This window comes from Melanotaenia boesemani, chromosome 6 (genome assembly GCF_017639745.1).
Source record: "Melanotaenia boesemani isolate fMelBoe1 chromosome 6, fMelBoe1.pri, whole genome shotgun sequence".
NCBI lineage: Eukaryota > Metazoa > Chordata > Actinopteri > Atheriniformes > Melanotaeniidae > Melanotaenia > Melanotaenia boesemani.
In genome coordinates this window covers 36518558-36542660 of record NC_055687.1, presented here as the reverse complement: position 1 = coordinate 36542660, position 24103 = coordinate 36518558, and the positions used below count along the sequence as shown (strand labels likewise).

The following is a 24103-nucleotide window of genomic DNA, read 5'->3' as shown; positions in this document are numbered from 1 at the left end:
GGGGTTAACTGTGATGGATAGCTACCCTTTAGATGATCTACTGAGGTTTTCTAGGCATTTATATCCTATCCAAGGGGTTTACAATCCAGACACTAAATGTAGTTTTATTCAGAGACTCTATCTGGTAAAACCACAATGATCCATGATAACATCATTATTTATCACATTCCATCATAAAAAGATCGCTATCACTACTATGTTGCTAAGACACCTCTATAAGAGACCTCAATATTTTTCCTCCTGAAAGCCAAGACTTGAGAGAACGATGAGATGAGAAAAGGCTTGGTCACTGTTGGTCTGTGTGTTATTTCTACAAAGTTCTGTTAGTAATAAATTCTGCTTTCTTCTTCTGGTCGACCTTTATGCTGCTATATCTACTCATACATTCATCTTACATCATTTTAGCTTCACAATCTGGCAGCTAAGGCTGGAAACATCATGTCTGATGCTGGCTGGATTAAAAGCTCCAGCTACTACATGCAGGTTTACATAAAATAAATAATAACATAGTAAAAAGGTCTTGTGGAGTTTTACGGGTTGAAAATGCTGGAAAGATTTAAATTGTTTGTTCATCCACTGCTTAGGCTTCCAGGTGCACTTAAATGTTGAAATGATCGACTATCTGCTTCTCTGTAAAACGATAGGAAAGGATGAAAGTGCCTTCAAGAAACCACGCCTCAGATAGAGTTTTGTTTGGTCACATCTCCAAAGGGCAGCAGTAATGTTATGGTCACTAGCAGAGAAATGAGGGAAAATGGTATAATTTGGGAAAAGTGAGGACAATTTTGTCGCATTGGCTCAAAAGTACAAGAAGAGAATTAGCTGCAGAGGAGAGAAAGATGGACAGAAAGAGGCAAATGAAGGTTTAGGGTTTCCACTGATGGAAACCAGCTCTGTGACCTTGCAGTGTCTGCAGCGTATTCAGTCCTTTTGTGGTCTGGGAAGTGACACTTGATCGGCCTCAGGGAAACGTTTGGGAACAGAGGAGAATCAAGTGCTGATATTGGATAGCTATGGAGGGATGTTAGTGATGTAAATGGAGACAAAAGAAGAAGATAGATGGAAAGAAAGGCAGAGACACAGTGGACTAAGAGTTTGTGGCTTGAAGTCTAATTGTCTGCTGCTTGATCCCAGCTCCCCTCCCTTTCCTTCAGTGGACAGGATGTGGCCTGACATCTCTATCCTTGCTTGGTCAGGACTATTACCAGAGCAATAGAACATTTCTTGCCCCTGCCCCCCAACCTTTCCACCATCTATTTCCCCCCTCCTTCCTCTGATTTTATACTTGCTTCCCCTGATCAGCCTGTGGTCTTATTCGCTTGGTTCTCCTCTTTGTCCTCCTTCTCATCTGAGCCACCATCACTGCCTCACCATCTTTCCCTCCCCAGGCTGATAGTGGGCTGATACTGAGCCAGTCGTGGGAAGCCAACCAAGCAGCAGAAGATGTTGCGGTGGGTATCTCCTGCCTTATCCTCCTCCGGTCTCCCATGCAGCTCATGTCCCCCTGCTGCCCCAGCCTCCTCTTCACTAGTTATCACACTTATGTAATCCCACTTATCGTGCTCAACGGCAGGGTGTGGGTTGTTTGTGCCTTAAGGTGTGAAAAATCGAGAAATACGCCATCTTCTGTTACCGTGTCAACCCACACAGTTGAAGCGTCACCGGGATGAAATTCCCAGGTTCAGAGTAAGAGGGTGACTGAAACGCTGTGATGAGCAGAAACACACCGGCACAGCGTTCCTGAATGTTTGGCTGGATTAAACTGCTGGATGGAGATAAAGAGAGACTGTGGAGACGTAATGGATTCTGTGTGGAAATAGGTCAGGGAGCCAGGCGGTTAAAGGCCTGCGGTGCCGGGAACAAGGGAATGGAAGGTTGATGGGCATGAGTGATGAATAAAGGAAAGACAATAGAAACAGAGATGAGAGGGGACTGGGGAGAGCAGTTATCTGAGGTGGAAGAGGCTTGATTTGGATGGATGGTTGTCATTTGGGTCAAACAAGACAAAGCTGGGCCCATTTGGTCTCTAGACCATCAGTAACCAATGAGTTCATAGATTAAAGTCTGTCTTTCATCTGCCTGAGGAAGGTCCCAACAGCATCAGATGGAGGTGTGACTCACACTGAGACACAGGAAGAGCCGGTGTACTTTTAGGAGTGTCCAATCTGGCCCCAAGGAGAAGAGATGTTAATTAACCCTTTCATGAATGAATTATTGAAGATGCACTCTTAATAACAGCTCTGTTTTTTTGTGTGTGTGTGTTTTGTTTTTGTTTTTGTAAAAGTTGTAGGAAATGTTCTGGTGTGTTCATGTACAGGTGTAACAGTTTGTTGTCTGGTGATGGTGTGGATTGAAGGGTCGTTTCCTTCTGTCTGTGATCTTTTTGTCTCCTTTCTTCTTTCCCTTTTGCTCTTTTTGCTATTTTCATCTTTTTCTGTCCCCTCCGGTCAGGTCCAGCAAGATTACATAGATTCCATGATTCAAAGTAAATAAATAAATAAATAAATCAGATTATCAAGAGGAGCCTTACCCATAGGCCTCCCCTTGGCAGAGCAAATTTGTTCAGCACGATACAGCAACCAGATTATCATTTTGCTGCTATGATGCTGGACAGGACAAGTTAAAAAAAAAAAAAAAAAGAAGATGCACTGTTAACTTTTGCCATTTTCTGAGTGAGGTGCATTCAGCATCCATCTTGCATGCTACCTGTATTGTGAGCTCTCTCAAGTCTTATGTTGACTATTGTCTTATCTCTTGCTCTGTCTCTCTTTTGTTTCTTCTCTTCCTCTGATAATGTCTTCCAACGTTTCTTTGCTGAATCAGCCACGGTGCACGTTCATAACGACTAGTTTGTTTACATCTGCTTGCTAGCGTGTGACGTGTGCACAGAGCGAAACTCAGCTGCAACGTCATGCAGTGACCAGGATGAAAAAGTTGCAGAGCTGCAGGACCCTGCTGGGTCCGGAGCCAGATAGACATAGACCAGATGGAGACACGATTGTAATGTGCATAAGAAGAAGAGCAACATGACAGAGTTGAATCAATGCACATGGAGGAGATTTCATTTGTCAACCGTAGCAAAAGCCTTTGGCAGATGAGTTTTCAGTGCAGATTATATTCAGGAATACTTTTTGTATCACAACAAAAATCTGACTCCAGTTTCTTCAAATCATATGATGTCCAGTTAGCTTTGGACCCACAGAGATGCTGAGACTCACAAGTTTATTATTCAGTCATCACAGTTGTTGCTTCAGATAAAGTCAGGGGAACTCCTCTGTTAAAGGGTCCAAATGCCTTGTTAATGCACCGACTCACAGACAGATGAGGATATTATCACCTCCCGATATGCATTTAAGAGCCAGTTTCAACAGTTGGACCATCAATAGGATGCTTCCAAACTGTGTTGCTTCTAATGTGACCTTTGATGAAATGTTCCAGATGAAAGCATGACTAACATGTTCTCCATGTTTCTGTAAATGCCACTCTGGTCAGATTTAAAAATCTGGTGACATAATCTGCTGAATCCCATCACAGAGTCTGTGTTGCATCAGGTCCTAATGGGAAATAATACAAAAATAAATTGTTCACCAGCATAGGTTTGTGTTTTACGTGTGTGTGTGTGTGTGTGTGTGTGTGTGTGTGTGTGTGAGAGAGAGAGAGAGAGAGAGAGAGAGAGAGAGAGAGAGAGAGAGAGAAAGAGAGAGAGGGAGAGAGAAATCTTTAACCTTTAAGATAAGATGGTTGGTGTTTTCAGGGCTATTTTTGGAATCTTGTGACATTCAAATGTTCAAAGAAAAAGGTTTTGGGACAAAATGTATTTGATGCCAACTTAAATGCAGAAATGCAGTTCGTGAAAACCATTTTTGGTCCACCTCCATCGCAGTGTGTGTGAGTGTGTGTGTGTGTGTGTTTGCGTGTGTGTTGGGACATGCTGTGATTTATGTTCAGAGCCAGAAGAGATTGACTTGCTAGACGTCCGTGGACACCAGGTGAGGCAGTGAGTGATGAAAGAACTGAACAAAGAGATGTGAGGAGACGGGGAAGCACACGGCTTCATTTCAACAAAAGACACAAACGAGGAAGCATCAGAGGTGAAGTGAACTGAAATACCCTCATAGACTCACTCACTTCCAGCTTTCCTTATATTTCCAATGTAAAATGTTCTGTCAACAGAACATTTAAGTGAGAGCTCCTGATGCCTCACAAATGTGAAAAAACATGGAAAACCTGAGTTCTAGAGCTATTGTAAAGAGGTGTGTTTAGGTTGGGAAACTTCTGCATCTGCAGACATCTGTAGAAAGAATATACAAACCTCAATAGCCAATATTTTATTTCTAGCAGAACAATATTAAGTTATTCTACCATTTTATAATAAAAAAGTGCTTATAATTTGAAGGCTGCAAAAGACACAGCTGTTTACTGCCATCACAGGAGTTCAAACACAACCAGAAGACAAGTTAACACACAGGCCAGCCGACAATGTTAGAACTGAAGTCCAGTCTCAGGACACATCCTTATACAGCCCATCCCCCTGGGAACAATGGTCCCTCTTGGCCTCTGGTCTGTTGTGGTCCCACCATGTCTTCCACTAGACCTACCTTATTTTTTCTCTAAAAAAACTTTACTGAGTAAAGCGAACAGCACAACACAAACTGCACGGCTGTTGCTACATGCATGAAGCGTAAAGGCCCATTTATGCTCCCTTACATGAGTAAATAGTGACGTCGATGTCAAACGTTGTCATACGTCGCCGTCCTCATACTTCAATGCGTCTTTTGCGTTGCCATGGTTGTTAAGTTTAATCCTCCACTAGTGGGCAGTGCTGAGCTCAGAGTTCTTTCCCGTGAGCCGAGGTCAGTTTCAGACATCGTTTGGCATCGGTAATGTTTTTTAAAAACGTCCAACATGCTCTAAACGCTTGCGTATCCTTTCTTCAAAAGCTCGCACAATTTCTACAGTTGCTCTGATCCTCTTCTTCTCTGGTTTGTTTCTTTCACTGGCCACATCTGCTTCGCATCTAGTTTTAGTTATTTTGTTTTGACTTTTTATTTTCAAATTCAGTTAGTTTTGATTAGTTTTTAGAGCAAATTTTCTAGTTTTAATCAGTTTTCGTTTAGTCGTTAGTTTTTATTAGTTTTAGTGTTAGTTTTAGTTTTTTGTTTCTAAATAAGGATATTTGTCAGGTGCAAAATTCTAAATAATCAGAAGAAGCACTGTATAATAAAAATTTAACAACATACAATTTTTAAAAACTGTATCAGGAGGAAACATGAACAGCCATCGACAAATCAAACACAAGATAGCAGCCTTAAGTAAAAAATGAGTGTAATGCTGCTTCTGAGATAGCGTACTAGGTAAAAATCAACATAACAACATGAATCCATTCAAGAAACAATTTACCGTCCTTGGCAGCCAGGAGTCTAAAGGAGCTCAATCTAACTAATCATGAACAACCTCAACTACCCAACAAACTCTAGACCAGAGGTTTCATTCATTAGATGAAACAGTTCATAATTAACTACATAAAGAAATGAACGAGAGGTTCAGCAGCTTTAGTACAAATCACTGCAGCTGATTAACAGAACAGAACCTCATGTTATACTGGACATGATGAAGTGAATATTTTAGAAAGTGAGCGTGTTTGGTAGAACACAGAACCAGCAGCTGGTTAAGATACTGATGTATCTCAGCTGAATGCTGATGTGCTTTTCTTTTCTTTTCAGAATTAAGAGTTTAGTCTCCCAGTAAGACCAGGAGAAACTCCTCCATGAATCCATCTCCAGTAGACTGGATTACTAAACTGGTCTTTAACAGGACTTCCTAAAAAGAGCATTAAACATCTGCTGCTCATCCAGAACGCTGCTGCTGGAGTTTTAACCAGGACTAAGAGACCTGAACACATCACACCAGTTTTAAAATCTTTATACTGGTTTCCAGTTTATACTGGTTTCTAGTTTATACTGGTTTCTAGTTTATACTGGTTTCCAGTCAGTCACAGAATAGATTTTAAATCCTTCTGATTGTTTACATCCCAGAATGGTTTAGGCCCAGATCACATCTGTTATATGTTCAGAGAATATAAACCTAGCAGATCTCTTAGATCCAAAGACTCTGGTCAACTAGTTCAGACCAGAGTCCAGACCAGAGTCCAGACTAAACATGGAGAAGCAGCATTTACAAGGTGTGCAGAATTATTAGGCAAGTTGTATTTTTGAGGATTAATGTTATTATAGAACAACAACTATGTTCGTAATGAACACAAAAGACTCATAAATATCAAAGCTGAATATTTTTGGAAGTTGGAGTGGGGCTTTTTTAGTTTTAGTATCTTAGGAGGATATTTCTGTGTGTGCAGGTGACTATTACTGTGCATAAGTATTAGGCAACTTAACAAAAACCAAATATATACCCATTTCACTTATTTATTTTCACCAGGGAAACCAATATAACAACTCAAAATTTACAAATATACATTTCTGGCATTCAAAAACAAAACAAAAACAAATCAGTGACCAATATAACCACCTTTCTTTGCGAGGACACTCAAAAGCCTGCCATCCATAGATTCTGTCAGTGTCTTGATCTGTTCACGATCAACATTGCGTGCAGCAGCAACCACAGCCTCCCAGACCCTGTTCAGAGAGGTGTACTGTTTTCCCTCCCTGTAGATCTCACATTTGATGAGGGACCACAGGTTCTCTATGGGGTTAAGATCAGGTGAACAAGGAGGCCATGTCATTATTTTCTCTTCTTTTAGACCTTTTCTGGCCAGCCACGCAGTGGAGTACTTGGATGCGTGTGATGGAGCATTGTCCTGCATGAAAGTCATGTTTTTCTTGAACGATGCTGACTTCTTCCTGTACCACTGCTTGAAGAAGGTGTCTTCCAGAAACTGGCAGTAGGACTGGGAGTTGAGCTTGACTCCATCCTCAACCCGAAAAGGTCCCACAAGCTCATCTTTGATGATACCAGCCCATACCAGTATCCCACCTCCACCTTGCTGGCGTCTGAGTCGGAGTGGAGCTCTCTGCCCTGTACTGATCAAGCCACGGGCCCATCCATCTGGCCCATCAAGACTCACTCTCATTTCATCAGTCCATAAAACCTTAGAAAAATCAGTCTTATGATATTTCTTGGCCCAGTCTTGATGTTTTATCTTGTGTGTCTTGTTCAGTGGTGGTCGTTTTTCAGCCTTCCTTACCTTGGCCATGTCCCTGAGTATTGCACACCTTGTGCTTCTTGGCACTCCAGTGATGTTGCAGCTCTGAAATATGGCAAAACTGGTGGCCAATGGCATCTTGGCAGCTTCACGCTTAATTTTCCTCAGTTCATGGGCAGTTATTTTGCACCTTGTTTTCTTGCGACCCTGTTGACTATTTTGAATGAAACGCTTGATTGTTTGATGATCACGCCTCAAAAGCTTGGCAATTTAAAGAGTGCTGCATCCCTCTGCAAGACATCTCACTATTTTTGACATTTCAGAGTCCGTCAAATCTCTCTTCTGACCCATTTTGCCAAAGGAATGGAAGTTGCCTAATAATTATGCACACCTGATATAGGGACTTTTATCTTTGGCATGGTCATAACGAAAGAAATCCGAAATAGAACTCCTCATTTCTCCTAACTTTCTCCGTAGCATCATGCTAGTCGGCGCGGGTGGACATGGTGTTGACACGTGACGTCACGGACCTTTGGGTGCCGTACGACGCAGACACCTGCCGTAAATCCGGCAGAGCGAAGTAAATAGTTTTCAAATCAACCCCAAGGGCTTATGAAATAAATTTACAGAAAACGAAACAGAAGGACATTTTTGCTTTTATTTTAGTTCATTTTAGTTCGTTTTGTAGACACACAATACAGTTTCAGTTAGTTTTAGTTTTTATTTTTATTTCAGTTAACGAGAATGTTTTTTTCATTTTAGTTTTAGTTTTTTCATTAGTTTTCGTTAACGATAACAACCTTGAAAATCACATGTATACATTCTATAAACAAGTCACATGACATAAATACCAAACGGCAGTAAGAGCCCAGTGGTGTTGCTCTGTCTTCTGCATCAAGAGAACGGATAGCTAAGCTCAATGAAAACAGACCAAATTACGCAGGAGACGGATGAAACTCTCCATCCGTTTGCGTATTCGTCTTCTGCTTCAAGCATCGATAGGCCTTAAGGATCATTTCTCTGTTTTCTTCAGGGGTGTGCTATACTGCAAGGTTTGGTTTCAGTCTGATACCAAATAAATAAAGGGCTATTACCGTGGACTCCAATACCGATACTTTTTATAGGGGTGTCAAATTTAAAGTGTTAATGCAGAGACATTAATCTGCTCACCGCTAGTTTCCATGCAGCCTGGAACCTTGGCATAACCTTTGATTCATGTTGTGCTGTGGATGCACAGGTCAACTCTCGGGTTCATTCCTGTTTTTATCTGAGAAATACTGCCAAGCTGAGCTCCATTGTGTCCTGAACTGGAAATCATTGTTCATGATTTTATTTCATCACGATTGGATTATTGCAATGGACTAAACACCCACCTTAGCTAAACCTCTGAGAATGCTTACTAGTTGCTCTTAGGATTCTGACAAAATCCTAAAAGTTTTCTCACAAGACTCCATTCGTGATGCAGCTGCATTGGCTTCCAGTTTATTTCAGTGCAATTCCAGATTCTGTTACTGAGCTGGAGATCTCTTCACAGACAGGCACCAGCCTCTATCAGAGGGCTTCTGAAGCCATGTCTCCATGCCTGGCAGGTCCCTGAGGTCCTGTGACCAGGGCCGGCTGATGGGGCCCCATAAGTAAAAACTAGAGGAGAAAGAGTTTTCTTTTCAGTGGCCCCCAGAGTCTGGAACTCTCTTCCTCTGGACTTGAGGTTGGTGGGCTCTATGGTTGCTTTTAAAAGTCAGTTAAAAACACATCTTTTAAAATCGGTTTTTATTAAATTCTTTGGTTTTTTACATTGTTGGCTCTTGTAAGCATTTTGTGATTTTATATCTTGAGAATTGCTGCATAAATAAAGTTGTACTTACTTGCTTACATATTCTGAACTTGTTACCACTTGATAATTGGTGTTGTTGTAATAAATGAAGGTTCTGAATCAGCAGCCTCAAGTACTGCAGATACCTCCTACTCATAATGGTGGACGCCCTTGTTTATAATTATCTTGTTAATTTGGGTAAACAGACCTTCTTTTTATTTATTTATTTATTTATTTATTTATTTTTTTATTTTTATTTTTTTTAACCTGTCTTGTCCAGCATCGTTGCAAACAGAATGATTGTCTGGCTGCTGTCTGGTGCTGGGCAATTTTACTCTATCAAGCAGGGATTTATACTACATGTATAAAGTCCCTCTTGATGAAAAACTTTATTAAATCAGACTCTTAATGCTGGACTCGACCGGAGGGGACAGAGAGAGAGAGAGAGAAAAGAAAGTAGAGAGAAGAGGGAGGGGAGAGAGAGGGACAGAAAGGGTGTGGGGAGTGCGGGTGGGGACTTGAAACATCATACAGAAGACCATGTAATCCATACTACTTACAACATATATAGCTACGATCATCCTAGCCAGTAGGTCATTACACAACTAGTTGATAATAGTAACAATAATAATAATAAGAGTAAGAGTAATAATAATAATAAGAACAGAAATAATTAAAAAAAGAAACAAAATATGATAATAGATATAAGTGAAACTGCTGTATTCAAGAACACGCGCAGAGAAACCTGTGTGGATGTGTTGGAGAACTCGGCCACACGGCGACGCAAAGACTGTGTGGAGACGTTCAGGAAGGAGTGACCATGCAGAGTGATCATGCAGATGCCACCTCACTTGAACAGAGGCCAGAGTCAGGCCAGTGGTCCCGAGACCCAGGCCACCAGCCCCCCCGCAGGCAACAGATCCCGACCGGTCCACAGAGACGACCACTTGCCCGCCCAGGAAGGCAGCAGCAGGAGACCCCAGCAGGAGCCGCCCGGCGGACCCAGGGCACCGGCCCCGGCGGGCCGAGGCCAGCAGTCCCCGACCCCCCCGGGCACCGGCCGCCCGGGACAGACGGGGCAGAGGGCCCGGGCCCAGGAGCGCAGGGACACCCCCTCCCCCCCCCCCCCACAGGCCGAGGGCCAGCACGCCACCCGGGGGGACCCGGCCCGCCCAGACGGCCACCACCAGAGGCCAGCCCCACACCCCAGCGCCCAGCCTCACACCCCGAGAACCAGTCCTGCCCCCCCCCAGACCAACACACACACACACAAACACACACACTCTCCTTCCACTCCTCCATTTATCCTCCCACGCATACACCATTCAACCCCCACATACTCTGTCCTCCCACACACACACACCATCCTTCCACCATCCATTCTTCCACACACACACCATCCTTCCTCCCACACACTCACCATCCTTCCACCATACACTCTCCCACACCTATCCCATCCTCCCACACACACATCATCCCTCCACCACTCATCCTCCCACACATACACCATCCTCCCTCTCACACACCATTCATCCACCTTCACACCTCCCATACACACACACACACACACCTTCCTTCCACTACCCATCCTCCCACACATACATCATTCTCCTACACCAAACATCCACCTTCACGTACCCCATCCTCCCACACACACACACCACCCCTCCATCACCCACTCTCCCAAACATACACCACTCCCCCACACACACACCATCCTCCCTCCCATACACCATCCATCCTCCCGCACACACACCATCCTTCCACCATCCATCCTCCCACACACTCCCCCATCCCTGCACCATACATTCTCCCACACATACCCCATCCTCCCACACATACATCATCCCTCCACCATTCATCCTCCCACACCCACACCACCCCCCCCTCCCACACACCACGCATCCACCTCCACACACCCCACCCTCCCACACACCATCCCTCCACCACCCATCCCCCCACACCCACACCATTCTCCCACCCACCCCCCCCCCCCCCCCCAACACACACACACACAAACACCATCCCCCCACCACCATCCTCCCGCCACCCCACGCCACGGGGGGACAGCCCCAGCCAGGAGGCGAGGAGACACGAGCCAGGCCCCTAACCCCCCACCCCGCCCCCGCCCCCCACCCCCACCCCAAAACAGCACCTTCCCCCCAGGGCCAGCAGCCAAAACCCCCCGGGACAGCCCGCCTACGCCCCGGGCCAACGCGACAGGCCACCCGGCCCGCCCCGCCCCCGGGCCCGGGCCATCCATGGAGACAGGGGCGCTTGAAGACCCCATCCCCCCTCCCTCCCCCACTAGTGATGGAATATATTATGTGCTGTTTGCAATTAAAAAAAGAGGGTTAAAATTGGGGGGCAGTAACTGCATTGAGGAGGGGGTGGGGCCACCTGAGCAGTCCCACCCACCTGACCTCACATGTTCCACCCCCCAAAACGTGTTTGTATGTTGCAAATGTTATTTGTGCTCAGTGACTAAGTGGAATTAAAAGCTGGGAGGCATGCTGCCGCTCGGCGAAGCAACAGGGCCACTATGATGACCCCCCTGCCCCGCCCAGCGCAACAAGCACACCTCCCACAGCCCTACCTGTGTATGTAGTGAAGAGTGGGGGAGGGGAGGGGTCAGGAGATGTAGGTCCAGAGGGGAGTAAGCCTCCCCCCTGGAAGACGACCCGCCAGTGGCTTAGGGCGCCCCCGCCGGCCCCGAAGGGCGTCACAGGCCCAGAGCAGGCACCCCAACCCAGGCACGACACGAACCCCCCCAGGGGCCAGCCACCAGCCCAAGGGGCCACTTTCCTCTTTCTGAGTGGGAAGGGGGCGAGGCAAAGGAAGGGAACCCCAGGCCCACGCCCCCAACACCCGGCCAGGGCGCCCCCCAGAGGACACGTCCTAACCCCCTGCAAACGCACACACTTTTTTTTTTTTTTTTTTTTTTTTTTTTAACCCCAGCCACTCACACACCCTCTCACACACCTCTATACACCAACACCTCAATACGTGCACATACCTCCACACACACACTTCACGCACATACCTATGAACACACACACCGGTGCCCACATACACACACACTCTCATACCCCTCCATACACATACACCACTACACACGCACTCACATACATACCTGCATATACACACAAGCACCTCCATACATACTCACGCCTCCACCCACTCCTTCACTCCTCCACACACACCTCGACCTCCACGTGCACACACTCATATATACACACCTTCACACACACCCACACACACATCCCACATAGACCTCCACACACACACCCGCACACCACTCACACACACACGCACACACCTAGACCTTCATACACACCCACACACACATACAGCACACACATCCCTCTACACCCACCCACACACCCGCATACCTACAGACACACACACACACACACACCCACCTAAATACAAACACACCCCCACCCAGGTTCCGGGGCTGCGACCAAGCACCAGGGCACGGACCAACCCCCGGCACGGCACATCCGGACGGGCCCAGCCCCCCCCAGCAGCGGCAGACCCCCCACCCCCAGGAGAGGGGGGAGACCCGACACCCCAGAGCCCGGGGCCCCCACCCGGCCCACCCCGGGCCCGACCGGCCACCCGGCCAGGGGCCGACGGACACCGACCCAGGCACCCCGGCAGCCACCCCCCACCGCCACGAGGCAGTCCCACCCCGGGGCCCACCCAATGCCGCCCGCCCAGACCGGAACCCCCAGCCGACCCAGCAGCGGAGCAGCCGAGATCCCCACCCAGGAGACAACCGGAGACCCGAAGCCACCAGGGACCCCCCACCCATATCCACCCCCATCCCAGCGAAGCCGCAATCCTCCACCTACATTAGGTGATGTAGCCAGTCACAGGGGACCAGAGGGAATGAAAGTCATCTGATTGGTTCCTGGAGGAGGCAGACATTGTCTCAATGCTGATGTGATCTAACAGGAGATTTCTAAACTGCTGGATAGACAAATTATTCTTATCTTTCCAGTTCACAAGGATAGTTTTCTTTGCGATGCATAAGACTGCGAGGACCAAGTTTATGGAGTGTATTCCTATGTTAGTGTCACCCAGGTCGCCCAGTAGGCAAAGTGTGGGGTTTGCAGAAAAACTGGTTTTAAACCATTTTGAGAGATCTTCACACACCTTAATCCAGAACCTTTGGACAGGTGTGCAGGACCACAGCGCATGGATGTAGCTATCAGAAGTGTTCTCAGAGCAGTGTGGGCAGATATCTGATGGTGAAAGGCCCATCCTGAACATCCTGTGTCCTGTATAATGAGTTCTATGGAGAATTTTGAATTGTATTAGTTGTATATTTGAATTCTGAGTCATTTTAAACGTGTTTAAACATATTTGTGACCATCTTTTCTGATCAAAGTTATTAGATAAATCATCTTCCCATTTTGAAGTTGGGAGAGATATCCTGTCTTCTAGCTTTGCAAGTAATCTATATATTTTTGATAATAATTTTGGAGTATTAAGATTCAAGAATTCTGCTATTCTGACAGGAAGCTGCAAGTCTAACTGTACAGGGGTATACTTCTTACATATAATTGATTTTAGTTGGTGGTACTCTAAGAATTTATTGCTGTTGATTCCATACTGTGAGACAATTGTGTTGAAAGATACAAAGTTTCCATTTTCTATTATCTGTCCTAACTGTTGTATTCCTTTAGTCTTCCATTGAGTGAAGTTTATCATCTTTTTGTTCTGCAGGATGTCAGGGTTGTTCCAGATGGGTGTAAGTCTACATGGAAAGAGGGAAGATCTGGTTATCTTACAGAATTCCCACCAAGCCATTAAGGAAAAACGGATGTTAAGGCTTTTAAAGCACTTATATGGTTTAATGGTTGAGCTGATGAACGGCAGGTCAGAGATGACTAAGTCCTCACACAAAGCCTGCTCCCCATCTAGCCACGGCTCATCCAGATAACTGGGTTTGAGCCACATTGAGATGTACTGCAGCCTGTTAGCTATAAAGTAGTGATTAAAGTTTGGTAGATCCAGTCCTCCTCTATCTTTAGTCTGCTGTAAGGTTTTAAGACTGATACGTGACGGCTTGTTTTTCCAAAGAAACTTGGATATGAAAGAGTCCAGAGATTTAAACCAACTGGTGGAGGGTTTAGTGGGTATCATTGAAAATAAATAATTAACTTTAGGTAGAATCATCATCTTAATGGTGGCAACTCTCCCCATTAGTGAGATGGGTAAGCGCCTCCACCGTAAGAGATCATCTTCTATTGTTTTTAGTAGCTGAACATAGTTTAATTTTGTTAAATCTGATAATCTGGGGGAAATATTTATACCTAAATATCTAATGTTTCCTGTCTGTATTTTGATATTAGGGATGTTTTGTAGGTCACAGTTGATGGACATGGCTGTAGTCTTAGACCAGTTAATAGAATAATCAGATATTGATGAGAACTTATTAATAACTGTGATTGTCTCAGAGAGTGATGTTTGTGAGTTCTGAAGGAAAAGTAATATATCATCTGCATAAAGACTTATTTTATGTTCTATGTTTTTGCCCTGGATTCCTTTAATTTCTATATTTTGTCTAATAGCAGCTGCTAACGGCTCTATGAAAATGGCAAAAAGTGAGGGGGAGAGTGGACAGCCCTGTCTGGTGCCTCTCTGTAAGCGGAAGCTTGGAGAAGTTTGATCGTTGGTTTTCACACATGCATTTGGGTTATTATATAATATTTTAATCCACTCTATGAAAGCAGGTCCAAACCCAAATTTGTCTAGTGTTGCAAATAGAAACTTCCAGTTTACCCTGTCGAAGGCTTTTTCTGCATCTAGAGAAATGATTGTGGATTCTAGATTATGTAAAGTAGAGTAATCTATGAGGTTAATTAGTCTACGCGTGTTAGTAGATGAATGTCGACCTTTTATAAAACCTGTCTGGTCCGGATGTATTATAAGAGGGGTTATTTTTTCTATCCTTCTGGCAAGAGCTTTACTAATTATTTTCAGGTCTACATTTATTAAAGATATGGGACGGTAACTGGATGGAAGTGTGGGGTCTTTGCCTGGTTTTAGCAATAGTGTTATATTAGCTAAGTTCATATTTTGCGGTGTTTTTTGTTTTTCCTGTATTTCTAACAACATATTATAAAATGTAGGAGCTAACGTCCAGAATTCCTTGTAAAATTCTGCTGAGTAACCATCTGGACCCGGGGCTTTATTGTTGGGCATATGTTGGAGAGCTTCGTGGAGTTCATCTACAGTAATAGGTGCATCTAAAGTTATTTTATTTTCATTTTTTAGTTTTGGTAGATTAATGTTGTTTAAAAATTGTTCAATATGTTCATCTGTTGGATTAATCTGTGATTCATATAATGTTTTATAGAAGCTTCTAAACGTGTCATTTATCTTGTCTGGGTCATGGCTGATGTTTCCGTCTTGATCTTTAACAGAGGAGATTGTTGTTTTCTCCTTGTTTGTTTTTAGTTGATTTGCTAAAAACTTTCCAGATTTGTTACTATGTTCAAAGTTCTCCAAGCGAAGTCTTTGCACTAAAAACTGTGTTTTTTTATCTATAATTTCTTTAAGCTGCAATTTAGTTTTCCTTATATTATTCATTGTGTGCTCTTCGGGGGAAATGCGGTAAGCCTCCTCCAATGATTTAATCCTGAGTTCTAATTCTAAAACTCTTGCTGTTTCCTTCTTCTTCTTATGTGAGGAGAAGGAAATTATTTTCCCTCGCATTACTGCTTTTCCTGCTTCCCAAAGGAGACACGCTGAAGTTTCAGGCATGTCATTTTTTTCTATATAAATTGACCATTCTTTTTTAAAATAATCAATAAACTCAGGATCTTTCAATAAAGAGGTGTTAAATCTCCAGCTTTTACCAATCGGTTTATTATTTTTGTTTCTCAGACTGAATGAAACTGGTGCGTGATCGCTGATGCTGATTGGATGTATCTGAGTCTCTGAAATGTCGCCCATTAGTGAGTTACTATTTAAAATATAATCTATTCTAGAGAAGGAGTGGTGAACTGAAGAGAAGAAGGTGTATTCTCTTAGTTTAGGATGGTGAGAGCGCCAAGCATCGCAAAGACCAAAATCCTTCATGTACTGTTTGATAGTTTCTGACGACTGCCAGACTCGATGACTACCTGATGTGCTGCAGCGATCTTGTTCAGTCAAGACTACATTAAAATCACCAGCTAGCACTATTCTGTTATCTGAATAATTCTGGAGTGTAGCAAACAGGGAGTGGAAAAAGGAGGGATCATCTGCATTGGGGCCGTACACATTGGTAATACATAATTTGATATTACAAATAGATAATAAAGTTATCAGAAATCTGCCTTCCGGATCCACTACTGTGCTATCTATGTTAAAATTTAGTCTCTTATTAATAAGAGTAGCTACTCCTCTCTGCCTAGAATTATAACAGGCTGAGTAAACATGAGGAAACTGAGCTGTTTTAAGAAGATCTATGGTTGAGTTTGTTAAATGAGTCTCTTGTAGTAAGACAATGTCAGCCTGCAGCTCCTGTAATTTATTAAAGATCTTCAACCTCTTCTCCCTGGAACCGGCTCCATGTACATTCCAACAGACGATTTTTAACATGGTTATTGTGAACGGTTTAATGCTTTATGCGTGTTACTGACGCGTGTGTCTTTGTGCGCCCCTCTTGCGTGTTCGCGCGTGTTTGCATGCAGCCTGATTGCGCGCGTTTGTCCGTATGTTAAATGTCCGTATATGTAGTCTACCTTAATGCGTGTTCTCTCATACATAAAACGCGAGTGTTTATATGTATCATGTATGGTGCGGCTGTGCGTCCTGACGGTGTTGCGTGCGCTGCTGATATTACGAGCTGGATTACAATTAACAGTGAAGACGTGAAATAGAAAGATAGTGAAAAGTGAAAAGTGAGAAGAGTGGTAAAACAGAAAAAAATACATCGATCTAGGTGTAGAGGCTGTGGTGAGACGAGCAGTGTGTTCTACTGTCAGTGATCTATAATGGCAAGTTAAGAGTGATCATTTGGAGAGATCGACTTACAGCACCTGGGATCAGAAGAGCCACGGAGTGATGTCCGGGTCGCGGTACAGTTGTCCATTAATAAACAGTTTATCCACCGCGATGACAGCGCGAGCGCCATTAGCCATAGATTTCCTTCTGATGGGAAACAGGACTCTCCGTCGGTCCAGAATCTCTCTCGGATATTGGTCGTTTACTCCGAAGTTGGTCCCCTTCAGTTCGCGGCCCTGGTTCTTCACCTGCTCCTTCTGTTTGAAGCTGACGAACTTCGCTACTATGGGTCTTGGTCTGCTGGACCCGGGTTTCCTCCCGCCGAGCCGATGGACTCTGTGAAAGGAGATGTTTTTCACCGTTTCCTCCGGGAGCTTCAGGTGGGTTTTGATGAAGTTTTTCACCGTGGTCTCAGGGTCCTCCTCCGTCTGCTCTGGAATCCCTGCAAACACCAGGTTCTCTCTCATGCTCCGCGCCTGCAGATCGATCACCGTTTCCTTCATCTTCTTATTTTCATCTGAGAGACGGGTCAAGCCCTCGGTGAGGGATTTTACCGACTCTCTGAGACCGGCATTTTCTGCAGCCAGACTTTCCACCTGCTTCTGGCTGAATTCTAGTGATTCACGTAGCGCCTGGAACTCCTTGTGGAGAATTTCTACCAGACTCAAACGCGCATCAAAACTACTGAGTTTCTTATCTATGGAGATCAGAACATCTGTTGAGTCGTTCCCCGGTGGTGAAATAGCTCCAGGTGAATCCTCATTTCGCTGTCTCTTGGACTTAGATGAGGTGGAGGGGGTGGAGGTGTTGTTTGGTTTCCCCATGACGATTCTGTCGTAACAACGATCTATAAAATCTGTCAGGCTGGCCAAATCCTCCCCGCTGTGCTCCAGAGTGTACCTTTTAAAGACACTGTTTTCCTACTTTAAAGAATATTTTGATTAAGTTGGCACAAAATACAATCGAATGAAAGTAGAAATGTTTGGGCGCGCCTAGTTTGAATCTGCCGTCTCCCCCGGAACTACGTCACCTACAGCATTAGCGTCACTTACCTGCCACCACCGTGAATGCAACATACATCTGTACACAGAGGACACAGCTGAAAACAGTACTGGATGTAGGTGATCACGGGGCACTCAGGCAGCATTAAAAGCAGACATGATTCTGTCTGGAAATCACTGCATCACTGCTCAGGAACTCTTCTAGAAATCATCACATCTGTGACCACAGTTTACCGTAACATCCACAGATCCAGCTGATCTCAGCCTCAGGTTCTAACTTTAACTCGGTTCTAGCTGGACAACCTTTGGCTTAATTGTCTTGAGGGAGGTAGGAAAGAGCGTTTGGTACATAAAGCCAGCCGACAGGAAGGGAATTCGTACTTGAATTTTTTTCTTTCCTACTTTTGGGCTTAATTGTGCCGTCTCCACTAGAAAAGTCAGAGTCATTGTGAGACCACATAATTTCAGACATATTAATTGTCATTGACAGCTTAAGAAATAATAAAAGACCATATTGTCCAAAAATAAATAACTAAATAAATACTGATTAACCCTCCTGACTCACAGTTCTTTTCCCATTTGCTGGCAGACACAGACGTCTGTTGCTGAGGAACATGAATGTGAGCTTCTGTGTGGCTGCAGCACATTGTTGCTAAACCAAGAGTTTTCCAACCTGCTTCCAAAAGGGGCATCCAGGAATCCTGAAGCAAGGCTAATGCATTAGCTCCTCTTCACACTTTAATGCATGGATGCTCGCATGCACTGTGTATAACACACACACACACACACACACACACTCACTGGCTAAATGTCGCACCAGAAATGGCACATACACTGAAGCAACCACACACCGGTTCCTCCTGTGCGAGAGTGGGTGGCTGACAGAGGGAGAGGATGGAGCTGCTTGTGTGTGTGTGTTGAGAGAGGAGTGTGTGGTGTTCACAGCAGGAATAGACTGAAGAGAGACGGCAGGGAGAAACTTTGTGTTGATGCAGAGGTCACACCTCCAGCAGGGAGCCTCACAGTCAGTTCTCTCTCTCTGTTTTATAACAGAGGAGGCAGGGAAAAAAATTCCTGTTCACCTTCTCTCTGATTGCCATCATCTTTAAGGAATAATGACTGGAAAAATGATCATTGCTTATCTTATCTTTTATTTATCTGGTTGACAGCTTTAACTGATGTTGGTTTAAGAACTGAACACTTACTTGCACCTGAAGCAGGACTGCTGCCTTCAGGGAAGAAGAAAATCAGCAAACACCTTAAAGAAGGTCAAAGAGCTGCAGTGCAACATAGACACAAGATGTTTGGACCTTAAGCTGCTTCTGCTTCACTGCATCTCACCAAGGTGTCAGAATACACTTTTACATCCTCACAGACAGTATTGTTGCATCATCCCTCTCCTTTGTTTTTAACATCTTATGGTAACAAGATAATTATAACCTTCATTAATCCCTTTATTATTTATTTTCAACCAGAAACTAAACACATATCTTCCTAGGCTTGATGAAATATTAATACTTCTACAGAGGCCACATCAGCAATAAATAAGTAACTTAAAACAAGTTAAAAAACAGACTATAACAAATCAGTGCTGTCAAATAAGCAACAACCTGAGGAGCCAAGGGAATTTTACGACAGTCAAGGCAGAAAAAACAGAATAAACATGTCATTTTCTTTTTTCACTGCAGTGCAGTTCTGTTGTCTTTATAGTAACCGACTTGAGACAGTTTGAAGAAATGAAAGGAATGAACCATGTAATTGCCAATCCATAAAACTTATAATAGCTTTGATGCTTTTTCAAGAATGCAAATTTAGTGCAGCATGTTTAGAAGAACTGTGACTTTGGTAAAATAGGTTTGGTGTTTCTCTCAAAGTACTGCCCTGAATCTGAGGCTGAGGATCTAGATATTCAGGTATATGTGAAAATCATGTGACACAGAAGCACGAAGTTAAATGAGTGGGAAAATTTACAGGTACAGGACGAGGAAATACACCAGTGTGGCTCTTTAATATGAGGTAATATACTGTAAAAACATTATTTCACAGGAAACAGAGTGCATTTCTAGTTCAGTTTAGTTCAGCCAATGTGGATTTACTTTCCACACGTTTCCACATTCATACAGATATTCATATCATCGTATGTGACTTTGGGTATTTCCAAATGACACACAGAGCCTAAAAGCTTGTTTAAGAACATTTCAGAAAAAGAGTGCTGGAATACACTATTACATCGTCACAGACAGCATTGTTGCAGCATCCCTCTCCTTCATTTTTAACATTTTATGGACATAATATAATTATAACCGTCACTCACTGTTCAATTTATCAGCCCCACCTGTTCAACGGCTGCTGCTGGTGTAATGGTGGGGGATGCTTTCTTCGCCCACTTTAAGCCCCTTGGTACCAACGTGGCCTGGTTTAACCAGCACAGCCTACCATCCCTTTATGACCACAGTGGAGCATCTTCTGATGCTACTTCCAGCAGGATAATGCACCATGTCACAAAGCTCAGATCATCTCCACCTGCTTTCTAGAACATGACGATGAGTTCACTGGACTCCAACGGCCTCCACAGCCACCAGATCTCAGTCCAGTAGAGCAGCTTTGGGATGTGGTGGAACAGGAGATTCTCATCATGGATGCAGCCGACAAACCTGCAGCAACTGTGTGATGCTGTCAAGCCAAACATGGCACAATATGGCACACAGACCACAGTTCTGTATGTTAGGATGCTGGACAGGACAGGGTAAAAAAAAAAAAAAAAAAAAAACAATATGGAGCAAAACTTTGGAGGAAGTTTTCCACTACCTGGTTGAATCTATCACATCAAGAATTAATGCAGTTCTGGAGGGGAAAGGGGGTCCAACCCGGTACTAGAAGGTGGACCTGATGAAGTGGATAGTGAGTGTATTTTAGACATGTGGTGTCCACTTTTTCCAATTTACATCTTAAAGGAACAGCCAGGGGCTCCTCAACACAGAAGTTGAGATAAACTTACATCTCATTAGGAGAGAGAACAGAGCAGAACCACCAGAGTTTCTGACTGACATCCTAAATTATGTGTATCAGAATAAATAATACTATAATACATTTATGGGTTTAATTTGCTTCCACTCAGTTATATTTTAGCTTATCAAAGCATGAATAGCATTGTTGTAATGGATGCCTTTAATGATCACTAAGTTGCATTTTGTGCCCCAGTGAACCTTGACTATCAATCATGAACAACAGAAGGACATCCTCCTGCTGTGAGATGTTGTTTATACACCCGTGCAAAGCTTTGAGTTTCTAGTATATTCCTTAAGCCCTGCTCTAAATGCACAGCTCCATAATATAACTGTAAAAAGTACCAGGGTGTCCTGCGTCTGCCTACAATGGGAAACCAGTTGAATCTGGTGTAATGAAGTAAAAATATTAAATGTCACTACTTTTCAACAAAATAAAATCCTGACATTAATGAAGGAATGATTTAAACTATAATGACAGTGAGATTAAAATATGTAGTTTCAATGAAAGTCAATGAGACACTTTTGGCCACAAAGGTCACTAAAGGAAGTAGTTTAGTAGATACTACATAATAAATACTAATTACATCAAATCAGTTTAGTTGCTGAGCTTTGAAATATCCAAGTGTCTAATAACCCCCAAAGCCCCATTCATGTAAAATATATTTTTATAGAACATATTTAATATTTTGTGGATTCATTTATTTAAATATTTAATAATTCAAATAATTAAAAGTTCAGATCATTTAGGTTAAAAGTCTGACAATAATTAATTGTTTGGAAGTTTTGAGCAGGTCTGAAGGTGTTCAAGCCTAGTCTGTTTTCTATTTGTCCTTTTTAAACTAAAATACACCCACAGGCCAGTTTTTGTTCAGAAGTGACATATCAGGACATAATAGTGTGTGTAATGTTTTAGTGTTAGCAGCTTAGCAGCTGCTACTGAAATGAACATCATCAACATTTTAAAGTGACCTTGATACACTTGCACTTCCTGGATTTTATCAGCTCCAGCTTTTCTCCATTTAAAGACTCGGCTGCCTGGAAAAGTTGGTGTGAAGCTTAAGGAATTGAGTCTTTCCTTCCTGGAGGCTGTTCATCAGTGGACAGCCCTTCTAAGGTTCCACTTCATGCCGCCTCGGGGTTTATTAAAAATTCATGCTTTAATTAAGCAATTTTACCGCTGATAGTTACTGGTTGATGATAAAAGCTGTGCTGCAGGATGAGCTTGGTGAGCTGATAAATGTGTGTGTAGAAGTGTCCTAAGAGAGAGTCCATTAATTCCTGACATCAGGGAAAGCGTGAGGATTAGGATGGAGGAAAAAAAGAGGAGCTGAACTTTTTTTGGATGTGTGACTGCAGGAGAAAACTCTGCAGATGTTCGGAAGTAATAGACCTCCCTGTGTTTTGTGACAGGCGGCTTGTAACTACTGTTACTCTTTCTCCATTTTACACTTCATCACAGTTTTAAAGAAATGCACCAGAACCAGGAGATTTGAAGCTCTTTGTCACCCTCAGAGGAGTAGAGTATTATTAAGAGACTGCGTTGTATCTTTGAAGGGTGAAATTGTGTGTGTGAGTGAGAAAATAGAGAAATAAAGTGTGTGTTGTCAGTCTCCTTGGCTGTGAAGACATTTAAAGCCAGTGTGACTGTCGCTGTCGTAGTTCAGATTTGATGACTTGGACAATGAAGATGAATTGCCGTGGATCTGGCTGCAGTCCGTGTTTACTGCCGGTGCAGTGTGTGTTTGTGTTGTTTCATCTGCCTGCTTCTGTGTCCTTGTTAAGAACAGGCGATGGCTCTGCAGGATGGCTGTAAAGGCTGCTCTTCTTGGCAATATCACCTGGAAAGACACCCAGAGGTGACACAGTGTCACACCCACACAACACACTGTAGGACACACTCAAGGGACACAATAAGCTGAGACGACTTTAACCGTAGTCTGCCAGGATGTGGGAAAGAACTCATTAGTGTTGACATCTTCCATGAAATGCTCTAAGAACACTAATACACACTAACACACACACACACACATGCAAGTATACATGCAGTGCACACCTACCAGACCTTTCTTTATAGTGGACTTCAATATTAGCTGAGCTCCTCTGTAAATCATGCTGACACTGGTAGCCCTTGTTGCTGGTTTTGGATTTATATGGAACCAGGGCAAAGTGTGAAACATCTCTGTGAGTTATCTCCTACGGGTGCAGAGGGCATTCATTGATGCTGTATCCTAAGTATCAGCAGACTTCAGTGTGTGGCGTTAGACCCTGTAAAATGAAGCTTTTCTTTGGAGTCACCTCTCAGGACCTGCTTAAAAAAACATGCACACACCTGAATGGAGTGTGTGTTAGAGGTTTTGCACAATTTATATTGATATTTCTTCTTATTTTGTCATAAGACTGTGTGGGCTGTTTGATAACTTTCTGAAAATAGATTAATTTGAGTTATAATCTGTGATCATTTCTTTGTGACTTTGTGTGAGATACGATGTCTCAATCCTGAGCCGTAAAATGAGGAAACTGTAAGCTTGTAGATTTACAGTCCACTTCGTCAGCTCCACCTGTTCACCTTCTTGTTAACACAAACATCTAATCAGCCAATCACATTGCAGCATTTAGTCATGTGGACATGGTCATCTACAGAAAATGGTTTGAAAAAGAGAAAATATCCAGTGTGCAGCAGTTGTCTGGACCAAAATGTCCTCCACAGTCACCAGACCTCAATCCAATAGAGCAGTGGTTCCAAACTATTTTCTTTCAGGACCCCTTCATGCAAATCCTAAAACACCTTAGACCCCGTTCGCCCCTCCCCGTGCTAAAGCCATGCTTGGTTTTATACCTTTATTAGCAAGATTCTCAGCATAAATAGAAGCTGAGGAGGAAGAGAAGTTGTCTTCCAACCGGAAGGCCGGTAGATCGACTCCAGGCTTTCCCTGACTACATGTCGAAGTGTCCTTGGGCAAGACACTTAACCCCACGTTTCCTCCCAATGTGCCTATCAGGGTATGAGTGTGTGTGAATAGGTGAATGCGATATGTAGTGTATAGCGCTGGAAATTGCTATATAAGTACAAGTCCATTTATCAAATAATGTCTGAGTCATGTCCTTCAGTGATGCCAAA

General features: G+C 43.6%; 1 protein-coding gene across 8 annotated transcripts in view; it reads left to right on the top strand.

Moving 5' to 3' along the window:
* Window positions 1-24103, top strand: part of adgrb1a (adhesion G protein-coupled receptor B1a) — a 180532-nt gene that overhangs the window by 34176 nt on the left and 122253 nt on the right. The gene's annotated exons all lie outside the window — the stretch shown is intronic.